Below are 12402 nucleotides of genomic sequence, written 5' to 3'. Positions count from 1 at the left end.
ATAAATTCCTGTTTAAAAGCAAAATAATCAGAGGAAAGTTTGTTTGTTTGTTAGTTTGTTTGTTCATTTGTTTGCTATCTAAAACAATTCTCCTAAAGAATCATAGAACTAAATTTTTCAGTTGTTCACTTTCATTTCCCAGGCACTAGCAGCAGAAACGCTGTACAAATACTTTGTACTGAGCAGACAAAACATTTCAAACACAGCTCAACCTCTCCTACCTTCCTTCTTAATTCAGACATTCTGGAAATGGTGTCATTCTTACCACTCCTCCTATTATTTCTGCTCCACATCTCCTGTGGCTTCAGATCTTCCCGCCGCCCATCCAACACGGTCTTTGAATATCCCTCAACAACTCACACCATCCACCGGCATCAGAATCAGCCCTCAGCAGCCCAGCACTACGTTGGAAAGTGGATGTCATTATTACCCTTGATCACCAGTGGAGCAGGGGATCTGTGTCTGCTGAAAAGGCGCTTAACTCTTCAGTATTGCCTTAGTTCACGGCGGTTTCTTTTCTGTCTCCTGATATTTTATTACAGCAGAATCATTTTAATTGGCACATGCTGGTGGAAACAAAACTGCATCTGTTGAGGGCCAGATTCTAGCACTCCCGCTCAGGTGGTACAAGTCCCTTGTTCTGGAGTAGGTCCATTGAAATCAAGGGATCTGCCCAATTGTTAGAGGTTCATAGGAACACATTGTTATGATAGGTATTCACTTTTATTCCATAATATGCTTTAAAAATACGTGCTGTACAAACCATTAAAAAAAAAAAAACTTCTATTAAAGTAAGTTTTGCCATAATAGAGCGGGGAAGCAGCAGGAAGTGAACAAAGGGCTACCCAGCACGATACTTATGCTAGCAAACACAAGTTCACACCTGTTAACTACTGTGAATAAAATCTTTGGAATCAGTTCCTCAAAAAAGTCAAAGAAAGAAAGAAAAACTGTTCACCATGAAAGAAAATGGGAACCTCAGGTGTGCTGCTGAAAGCTTAGAGAGTCAGATCAGCATTTATAATCAGTCACTTCTGAGACTACCTGAAGGAATGGAAGGAGAAGACTTGGCAGGTATACAAAGTATACACAAGCATATAAGAATTGGTCCTCATAATTTTGAAGTGAAATGGAGGATAACCCTACCAGGTCCAGGCAAAGAGACAATATTCTGAACTAAAAGTTCAGCAACAGCTTTGGTTCTGGGAGATAATTAGAAGGCTGCCTGACCTAACTGACCTAGCCTAATGAAATGAGTATGGCTGAACTGAGGAGAAAAGAAAAATATATGGTGAGAATCAAAACGGGGTTCCTGATCTGTGACTGCTATTCATATTCTTGTGAAAAGAGACATACCATTGTCAAAGGCTTTTCCATTAGCAGGTGTCAGCCTTCTTGGCTATATGCAGCCAAGCAGAGTATAAAAATGTAAGTGGACAAAGTCTGATCTCATTGATATCTCCACAAACTTGGAGACAGTTGCCTGAAACCTGTCAGTAAAGATTGAAGTGACTGTATGCTGGATATCTGCTTAAGATTCTATAGACATAAACTGAATGTTCAATCATTAGTGCTATTTATCAATCTAATGTCCAGTTACGTATCCTTACTTTTGTGAGGATCATACTCTTGGGCAATACTTCATGAACATGAGTAAGTGGTACAAATCTGTCCCCTTATTAATAATATATCACCATTTGGAATAGAATGCCCTTGTAGAGAGACTTTGGATTACTGAGGGACCCACGTGCTTATGTCTTACATATGTTAATCTGCTTTACATTAGCCCAGAACCCAAAGTAAGCTTACACTAGAAAAATCAGCTGTGGGAAGTTTGGCTTGGTGCGTTTTTCTAGTGGCATGGGACTGCCTTTCCAACCACTGTCGCAGGAACATACCACTGGAAAAGGATGATGTGGGTTGCATATCCACACTCCAGCAATTCTTGGCTCCCCAAGCTGCCTGAAGGGCCTGCTTACAGCATAGATCTGGAGACCATATCCCACTCTCTGTCATTTACGCTTAGAAGAATTCTTAAATGAGGGATGTTTTAGCAGGCAAGAGCAAGGTATAGTACTTAATGTGCAAATTCAGTACAGAAGAACTCCAACTGAAGTGCATCAGCCTCAAGTGCTTTTCTTTCAAACAGTGATCCTAAGTTCTCACAGAAGGAAACTTGCTGAACTATATCTTTCAAAGCTTTCAAGAAGAGAGCCCCAATTCTAAACTGAATGAGGGTGTAAATAAATGAGCAGTAACGCCACTGAAAGCAAGCAGTTGCCCTGCCCTAGGAGAGCTATAGAGAATCTGGACAACACAGTCATGACAAAAAAGTTCCTATATTTTTTTTAACCCTTTTATTGTAAGAGCATTATCCCTCCTCAGTGGCTTTATTCTCAGCAGCCAACTTGAGACTGGTCTTTGAAGCTTCTCTTGAATAACCTCCAGTATGGACATATATGGAAACCAAACCAGAACAATCAAACTTCAGGTTTCCTTATTAACACACTCCTAAGCTATTTTTCTTATCCTCAGGCCCCCACTCATCCTTTCCCCAAGTCAGTTTCATTCCCATCTTCTTCTCCCTGGATGATTCCCTCACAGCAGGCAGAGGGACCACTTCCAGTCAGCTCCCGCTGTGTGTCAGTTGTTCCTGTGCAGTCTTTTTCTTGAGGCTTCTTTGAGCGGCTCAGCCTATCCAGATCTAAAAGAACATTTTCTCCTGCCACACAGCTGCTTCAGCTTCAATTTCCATGACTCCACGTCATTTGGTGGCTGAACTCGGTGACAATTCATTTTGTTGGAAGCTGACCTGGTGCTTATTCTGAATAATTTTAGACCCAGTCCATGAATCTCACTGAGATCTTGTGCTTTCAGATTCCTTCCTTTCTTTACCTGGAGATTAATGAACCTTTTCAAATTGCCTCATGCAGTATAACATCATAAGGTGCTTTAGTTTTGCCAAAAAGATATCCATAAGAATTTGTCAATATTTAGCTGTTGAATACCTCCATATTTCGTTTTTACTTCTTCAAAACTGTGAGCATCTAAGAAGGTATAGTGATCCCACTCTGGTACAGCAGAACCTTGATGGACTCATGTAATCACACAATTTTGATTTGCAAGTATGAAACTCACTCTTGATTCTGGTAAACAAATAAACAAAAAAAGCCATGGAAACCCCCTGCTTTTTAGAACTTCAGTTCTTACTATGACCTCCTGAGGATAACTTGGGGGAACTGCAGGTGAGGAAAGGAATGCAGTTCAGCAAGTGTTGTATCAGGTGCAAGGCTATTGCGTTGTTATTTATTAGATACTCTAGAGCATTCCCGCAGACTAGTTCTGGTTCAGTTCCTTCAAGCCAATATCGTTTGTAATCTCTGCCTTATTCAGCTCCTGATCTTTTCTGACTACAACCACACAAAACACACGTGTTTTCCTCTTGTGCAAACATTTGCTAAGGAAGGAATAAACTTATTTCTGAAGGCCTCTTGGAAAACAATCTGGGACAGCGGTGAAATAGGAGAGGGGTAGAATAGGTCCCAATAGAAGGGGGACAAAAGAACTATGTAGTCACACATTTGTGACTAGATCATGCAGCAGAGAAGTGTATGCCAGTAAGAGCGGTGTAAAGTCACTGCATTTTCTCAGGCTCTACTTAGATGCAGTGCCTGCATCGGGATTCATATGACACAGGCTGAAGTCCTTCAGTCCAACACATGCCCTTTGTGCTTCTGCAAGACACAGTTGCACCCTTCACCTTGACCTTGATGTAATCAGGATTTTGTCTTTGAGGTACAATTTATCAGCCTCCTCCGGATTCTTTTGTTTGCCAGGCCAAAATGACTTAAAATTCACAGAGATCTTTTTGTTTCTCCCCAGTCCTTTTACATAACTCCACTTACTTAATTATGTCCTCAGTTAACATTTTTTCTTGACTACTTATATGGGTAGTATCATAAGCTGTTTCTAGGTAGACTACACTTTCTTTGGTCTTCACGACACTTCTTTCACCAATATTAAGTTATTTTTCGTTAGGAAAGATGACAAAAACAGATGCCTAAATTGTAAAAAAATAAATGAATTGGCACGACCAAGCCAAAGGAATTTAGGAAAGAATGTAAAAACTGAACTTCAAGAATATTTTTCAAAGCATTCCTTTCCTGACCACATGTTTGAGCAAACCACAAATCTTTCCTTTCTGCATTTTCTGAGGATACGAAAGGCAAATATAACCACAGTAAGCTTTCATTAGTATGCAGTAAAGCTGAATATCCCACATTGTCATAACTGCATTAATGGTATTTTGTGATATTAATTTTAAAAAGTCTAAGAAAACTAATATTACATATTTATTAGCATATTACTCAAATGATTTATAAGCTCAGAGGTCCCTGCAGTACTGCTGAAAATCTTTCCATTCATTTCACTGGGCAACAGCATAAAATGACACAAACTGCTTTTCTTGTTTACTTACACTTCTGACAAGGTTGTGCAATCTTTTCTTTCTGCCACCGGCTCTCCTTTCTTTTTGCCCTTAGGACTCATCTACACAATTGCTCGACTGTGCTTGTCTGAGGGAATTAAAAAAAAGCAACAATATTGGTTCAAATTTTGTAAGTTTCTTACACGTGTGAGTCTTTCTTTTCACACAAAAAGGCCCATTGTCTTGGGGAGATCTCAAAAATAAGACCTTACAGGCTCAAGGCCTAAAGGCCAAGCCTCGTTAGCAGTGCAAAGATCCTGCAGAAAATTTTTATCAGGACTGGAAGTGGAGTTGGTAAATTGGTTTAAATTAGCCACGCCTGGCTATATATGAGGAAGCCTACACTTGCATATCCAGTTTTTTTAAGCCAACGCTTCTTTTGGATTCTTAGATAAAAGAGTATAAAGTGGGCATTCTCCACTTGATGCAATTTCACTATACAGTGATTCCCATCAATGTATAATTAAAAGTGGATTTCCTTTTCCCCATTTGGCTGCGGTGGGGGAGGGCCTGCATAAACCAGGTTGATGTGAAGTGAACAAAGAGAACTTTCATGAGTTCTCCTGCAAACAGTCTATCAGTTACAATTCCTAGTGTTCACACTGCTGCACTGTTCAAAAGGAGTTCTGAAAAAAAAGTCAAGCAGGGGGTCCAAGAAAAATTCAGCCCGCATGCCAACTAAGGGAAAGAAAGAGAAGGCAGGAAAAAAAACCTAGCTTTTGTTGTAAAAAGAACTAATGAAGCTGCTCTTAGAACTGTCCATGGTGACACAACAAGCCTGCGCACCCACACACATTGTGAGCATGCCAGTCACCCACAGTAATGAGAAAAGGAAACACTGTGGGCAAAGGAAATATATGAATACATTGCTTTTATGGTTTAACTGTAGGGAATCGCAACGCTGGCCCACAATATCTTATGCCAACTGCCAAAAGTGGTAAAGTAATACATAAGGTTGTCTACTTATATTTTTCTTACAGACAAGATGGACTGGTGGGGGGTAAAATCCCATTATCATTATAAATTGCTAATTAAATAATTATCAATTAGATGGGCAGACAGAACTCATTCCAATGAATTCCTTAGAGGGCTTTCAGTAAAGAAAAACAGTAATTTTGATTATTTTTTTTATCCATACTTCCTGCCTAGGGGCTCTAAATAGAGATGATATATGGTGTATCCCATGTTAGACTTTCACACAGTATATCCCATGTTAGAGCTCAGGGACAAACACTGAACTTTGGAGCATATATAGATCTTTTTTCAGTTTTTCAGATAAATGGCACTAATTTCACGACATTAATTAGAAACCCAGGGTTATTTCCTAAGGAATAAAAATAATACTTTCCAGACTTTTACATGGCTTTGAGAAATCACTTTTTCCAAGTAACTGAACATTTTTTTTAATATGTCAGTGCATATTCTTTTCCCCTCTTTGCATAATCCAGAATTTTCTTTGAAATAAAATATTAAAATATTTAATATAGATAAATATATAGATATTAGGCATGACTGACTACAGTGCAAGGAGGGTTGTTAATGAAATTTGCTCTACTCATTAACAGCAAAACCAATTCAGAATTAAACCCTATGCCCATAGGTTATAGCTGTCAAGTTTTCAGATCAGCCACTTGGGCAAAAATACTGTTGTCCGAGACCTCAGCAACAGAAATGATCCTGTCCTGTCCTGTAACCCTTACTCATGTGAGTAATCTTTCCTGAGAGTGGGGGTCTCACTGGCTTTAATAAAACTTACTCAACTATAACCAGTAATTACTCACATGTGTAGAGAGTGAGTGTATCCATATTTTTCCTGATCCAAAATGAGTTTGTAAGAAAGACAATTAAAAACAAAAATGATGTGCAACTGCTATTTATAAAAGCCTTACAGGTCTGAAAAAGGAATATTTTCTAGGAACAGAAGTTCTGTAGACTGAAATGAAGAATCATGCTAATATTTGGAACATAGTTTTCATTGCCGGCAAACACCAACAAAAAAGCAAGGAACGGAAATGGTAACATGAAAGATGGACTTTTAATTCCAAAGCCAGGAGCATTTAAATATGAATGGGGCTTGCTGCAGCCCTCTATCTTTTGTCAGGAAATATGAAGCCCTGGAACAGCTTTTGTTGCCTTCTTTGTTAACAGTATGAGGCTGAAAGGAGTTAGATGGCTTGTTTCATTTTCAAGCCCAATCACAATGAGACTCTCAAAAATAAATGCTGATAAATACATGAAAATGCTGAAGCATTGACAAAGCAGAGAAAACTTTCTTTTTCAGAGTCATCTGTCACAGGATGACTTACCAGGGACTTTCAATCATGGTAAAAAACAAACAGGAAGCTGGGTTTTTAAGGTTTAGAAAGAGAATTACAGTACAAAATTAAAATATCCTTATGGGAAAATATTTGAGAACAGTGATTATAAAATACCTTTGGCAATATACACATCTTTTCCTTCCTGTTTTGCTGTTTCTCTGTGTTAGTTTCTGGAAGGCCACAGATCCCAAGGGAAGTTCCTCATGGTGATGTTCTCTAATGTAATTTACTTTGAGGAATACTTAATGGGAAAAGGTGCCTACTACATTTTGTTATTGAGTTTCTGTTCATGGTTCAGGATTGATCCACTTGAGTCTTTCAGCAGGGAGCAGTTTTCCAGTGTGGCACAGCATGACTCCAAATCAATAAGGTTCATAGATGTGGTGGCCACACAGTCAGAGGTGATGTGCCTGGCATTTTCGGTGCCAATGAAGAAAATTTCTGATGACGAGATGTCATTTTTGTGCCGGCAGTAATGTCACCCTGATTACCTAGAGCACATAGTCAATTAGTAAGTTAGCAAGACTGTAAATGGCCCATTAATCTGAATTATCTTTACAAGAACTGTTTCAAAAAATTTTGCTTGTGCCCAAATTGCTGCCCTCTCTGTGATTCCTGAAATGCCAACAGCACACTTGCTATATAAAAATGACATTGCTGCTGTGTAAGAGTGACTAAATAGGAATGGTTAGCCTGGAACTTCCCTGTATATTTTTAAACTCTCAACAACTTATTATAAAACCTGCAAAATGCCAGTCTTAAAAATTCAAAATGAGACACATATATAATATTTTTAAAAAATAAGTACACTATATGGTTTCCCATTCACAAGAGAGAAATGAAAAAAATAAAGCACAGGGTAAAAATGTAATGCAAGATAATACCGCTGAAATAAAAGTAATAATGTCAATGCCATGTCTACTAACGTAATGACGGTGCCATGTGTTGGTCTTCCTGCAGTTCTAATTTTCTCTGACTTTTTAAAATATGCAAACTCTTAGCAGTGTCTCCCAGAGCATTAATGGGTACACGTTCCCACATGGCCCGCATTGTGAACAAAGTGTTAGACTGTACTGGAAAGAGAAATATGTTTAATATTCCAATACCTAAATGTCATCAAAGTGTAATTCAGAGTGATACTGAAAGATGTGCTGAACAGAATATAATTTATTGTGACTTTAGTTGATAAATGGCATTAAGGGAAGGATTTCCATGACTAAACAATTAACTAATATGAAACATTGATCTCCTATTTGATATTGCTGCAATACCACTTGTCAGTGACATTACTAACAGAGATATTACTTATTGCCGAGGAGAACTCAGTGCAGTCTCTAACAGCAACAATAATAATTTGCATTATGATGACACTATCAAGCAGAGAATATAGAGCAAGGTACTATGTGAAGCCACAGTACCAAACCATCACTGCCCCAAACAGTTCATAGTTAAAATTTTGAAGAAAAATAATAGGATAGATGGAAGGGAAGTCTGTGCAACAGACTGGATAAAGTGATGATTTATATGAAGCTTGTTCCACATTAACTTCCTTCTACTATTTCTACCACTTGGTAGCTGCCTTGGAGTGAATCTGCTCTACTTCAGCAATTCCTTGCATCTTTGCAGTGCTTCTAGCTAGCTTTTTATCTGAAGAGCTAAATTCTATTCCAATTTACATCAAGAACTCTCATTTTCTAAGAGAGCAAGAGTTTGGATTTTTTTGGCTGCTCTTTATATATTAGTGTTGTCCAAGGGAAGTTGAGTATGCACCATAGAAGCAATACAGCACATTAAATGATGATTTTACTTATATTCTGGCATGCTCATTAAACATGTTAAATAGTGGAACGTATTAAGTTAACTTGAAAATGCTGAAGGACTGGAAGAGGCTAGATATAAAAAATTACACTGAAAAGATCCTCCTTAATTGAGTTGTAATCAGTTAGTATTGATCATTAGTCCTTTCTTTTATCAGCATGATGAAGATAATGATGATAATGATGATGATGATGCAATGTGCAGCATTTGGATCATAAAGGAAGGATGAAAAAAATGTTTAAATATTTGATGATAATTCTTTCTTGGTGGAAGGTGATATAAGCTGTACAACATCATCTGTTACTCTCAAATTCATGCTAGAGCTTGGAAATATGTTGAGTAAGCAAGATTTCCATTTTTAGTATACTTTTCCACGTCTACTTTTAAAGAATCAATCAATTCTGTGCAAAAATGGAAAGAGGGTATATCTGAGAGGGAAAAACTTTTAAAAAACCTGTTATTTTCTACCTCAGTCTTTCAGCAGGAAAGCAGTTCTTTTGCCAGTTAAACATTCAAAAATCATGTCTCATTTGAATAAATTAACATATTTTGTGGCAAAAATTAATTCCAAGGAAGGAACAATAAATAGGAAAGCAATTTAAATTGTGTATTTTACAGGGGAGGAAAAAAAAGAAAACCCAACATTGTCATGTGTATGACAGCTCAGCTAATTTGATGGGCTTTGATGTTAATTTAGGGTTTACTTTAATTTCAAAACATATTTTTTCACTTAATAAGGGAAACAAAAGAAACTTTCAACCAGTTTGTTATCTGGGAATGTTTTGGCTTCTCAAATGTGAGAACATGATTGTTTTTATTTCCAGGAGGAGATAATAACACTGAAGCAATAAAAAAGAGTCAAGGCAGCTTGCACAGCACAGGAAGTTCACAGCCAGAGACTTAATTTCCCACACAATGTACTGTGCAATGGGCCCATTAACATAGATGAATAGGCTCTTTAAAGGGTTTTTTTTCCAGATATGCAGCTGCCGCTGAATGGTGCTATGTTAATAAGGTACTCACATGCCTATTCTTCAGGTACTCTGGCATTCTCTACCTAGGTAATCTCCATATAGGAAAAGCTATTAGGGGTTGTATCTCCTACCACACCTTCAATTATTTTAACACCTGCACTGATAATCCAGGCAAGGTAAACTGGTAGGGGGCCAAGGGTCTAAGTCCATCCTCTTCCCCCCAAAAGTCACATCTTGGGGGGAGGGGCTGAGGGAGAGGCGAAAAGAAAAAAAAAAGTAAAGTCACTTTTATTACACATCAGTGGGAACATTCTGAAAAAGCTTTCATGCCTAGGAAATTGTTATTTCTTCAAACAACTGACAGCCTGCAGAGGAAACTCTAATGGAAATCCAGCTCATGCATTGTTATGCATGGCCCTCATGTAGATACATGGGGGTGGATTAAGTTAGCTTCCAAAGGCTCTATTGTGCGCAGCATTAATTTGCAGTGCTCTTGATATTTGAGTTTGAAGGTTTTACAACCTTTGTGTTTACTTAGATGCACTATATCCTAGGTTTGTTTACTTCCTTCCACAATCTCTTATTACCCTGTAAATGTTACATTTATCTTTATTAACTTTCAATGTGTTGCTGTAAGTCACAGAGAAGGAAATAATTACAGCCTCCTTGAGATGTATTAGTTTTAGAGGGCTTTTTTTTGCTTCCTGGTCAGTTCTGAGTTATCCATCTGTTAAAACATTGGCCTTCTTTGTAAATCCAGTGGGTTAAAAGCATAAGAATCATATGTCATTTATTATTATTATTGTATAATGCTTAAATCATAAAAAATACATTAAATTTTCCATATCATGTATGTACAAATAAATAAATCAATCAATAGCCTTCCAACAGATTGCAAATCTAACACTGGCACAATTGCGCCTTATTACGCAGGGATATAAAAAGAAAAAATACACATATCGCTTCCTGATGAGCACAATCTTTTCACCATTTCCTCAGAATCCATTACAAAATTGTTTGCTATAATATACAGCTCTTCTTCTCCCAATATTGATGCAAATACAAACGATATTTTTCCTATGCTGCCTTAACCTGTGTTATTGTTTTCCTGTAAAGCTTCATATACGCTGTAGACAGGCATTTTTGTAAATTCAACTTTCCAGTGAGATTTAAATTCAGAAGACCTTAATGGCTTTTTATTTGAACTTGTCAGAGATGTCTAGAAGTGTTAGTTTTTCAGCACTGAACTAAGAACTCAAAGTAACTTGTACACTCAAAAGAAGCTATGATCCTAATCTGAAGTAAAGGGCTCAATTGAATAAAAATACCTTATGCTCGAGTAACTCAAGTTATGTGTGGCTCCTTCCCTCCCCTCCCCCTTTGTATGGAAGTCAGCCAGTTAGACATTTTTGTATTTTAATAACACAAAATGGGTTTCTTATGGAAATAAGTGCCTCACAGTATTTTGGGTCTGAGTAGTATCAGGTGCACAGTTTACTCAAACCCTAACACTAAGGGAAGACCCCCTAAAACTACAGTAAGCTTTGAGTCCAGGTGTTGATGCTACATAATATATTAAGAGAAAAGAAATTACCTTCTTTAGGGCTCATTCATTAAAGGCACAACAGTGGAAACAGCTGCCTCTAAGGCTCGCTGGCTTGTTAAGTTGGGGGAGTCTATTAGTAACCTGTCTCAGACTGAGTGAGAAGTGCAGACCAAATGACAGGTGCCACTGACCTCAGCTGTTGAAGAAGTGAAGATCTTAATCCAACCTTTGGGGCTCCAGATCTTTCTAATGTCCTAGGAAATGACAAAAGCAGGAATTGAAGTAACTGCATTTCACAGAGCTGTTTAAAGTACTGTGGTACTACTGGCATTGTATAAAACAACAGCACAGCTTCCTCTGGAACATGATAAAAGTATGTGAAACTGTGGCTGGTTTAGAGAATATAGATCTATGCTTCTGTTCTCCTTGTTTTGTTACACAAGGACAAGGAGTGATAATAAAGACATGAAAATTCAAAACCAATAGAAAGAAACTTTTTTTGCCTCACTCTGGATATTTAGGCTGTTAATATGCAATATCACAATATTCCATTGAAGCCAGATTAAATCTAAACAGAGTAAAAATAGAAGCCAGATGTTTGTACAATACATGAATCTCCAGCACTACACTAGTTAACCTGAATTACTAGCAAATAAGGGAAAAAACGTGTTTGGAACAGTATAGTCCTCATCTGCTACAACCCTTCCCCCTCCAGCAAAACTCACCTCTGCATTAGAAGTGAGAGTGGGGGCCAGAAGTGATTGCTGCAATCAGGCAGATTGCAGGCTTTCCTACATAACTTTTGCAACTGTAAAAACATTTTTGACCCCTGATCTCACTTCTGAAATGGCAGATATCATTCTGTGGGTCTATTGACAACAAAGTCTTTGCAGGCCCATGAAGCTGCCTCCTACCTGAATGTTTTTGGAACATTACCATGTACTCTATGTCTATGTATTCCTCTAGCAGAGTGACTATTTATTTAATATATGAGGTACGAACTTACTTAACCTACTGCAAGTTAATTTTGTGCAGTTTTTTACAACCTCCCCACATTCCACATGAGAGAAGCCATATACAAAGAGTACATTATAAATCAGAACTGGACTCCTCTATTTTTTTGCCTGTGCCGTCTTTAAGCCGTCCTTCCAAGAAACATGTGATCTGAAATGTGGTGCTGAATCCTCAGCGTATTAAAGAAGGCATCTGATTTGTCCTTGCTTTCAGAATACGCACAGCGTTTTGACTAACTAGGTCTCC

The 12402-nt window shown here is 37.9% G+C and overlaps 2 long non-coding RNA genes across 2 annotated transcripts in view; one reads left to right on the top strand and one right to left on the bottom strand.

Annotated features, from left to right (window-relative positions):
• Nucleotides 1–12402, bottom strand: part of LOC112981690 (uncharacterized) — a 122382-nt gene that overhangs the window by 56055 nt on the left and 53925 nt on the right. The window contains exons 16-18 of the long non-coding RNA XR_003258778.2: nt 11334–11396; nt 6919–7295; nt 4478–4574 (exon numbers count right to left, since the gene is read on the bottom strand). This is a non-coding gene — a long non-coding RNA (uncharacterized LOC112981690). The remainder of the gene's footprint in view (nt 1–4477; nt 4575–6918; nt 7296–11333; nt 11397–12402) is intronic.
• LOC112981694 (uncharacterized) overlaps nt 1–12402 on the top strand; it is a 28059-nt gene that overhangs the window by 14508 nt on the left and 1149 nt on the right. The window lies entirely within an intron of this gene.

The sequence above is a fragment of the Dromaius novaehollandiae genome, chromosome 9 (genome assembly GCF_036370855.1).
Source record: "Dromaius novaehollandiae isolate bDroNov1 chromosome 9, bDroNov1.hap1, whole genome shotgun sequence".
NCBI lineage: Eukaryota > Metazoa > Chordata > Aves > Casuariiformes > Dromaiidae > Dromaius > Dromaius novaehollandiae.
Note: the sequence above shows the minus strand (reverse complement) of the source record. Positions and strands in the feature narration are given on the sequence as shown.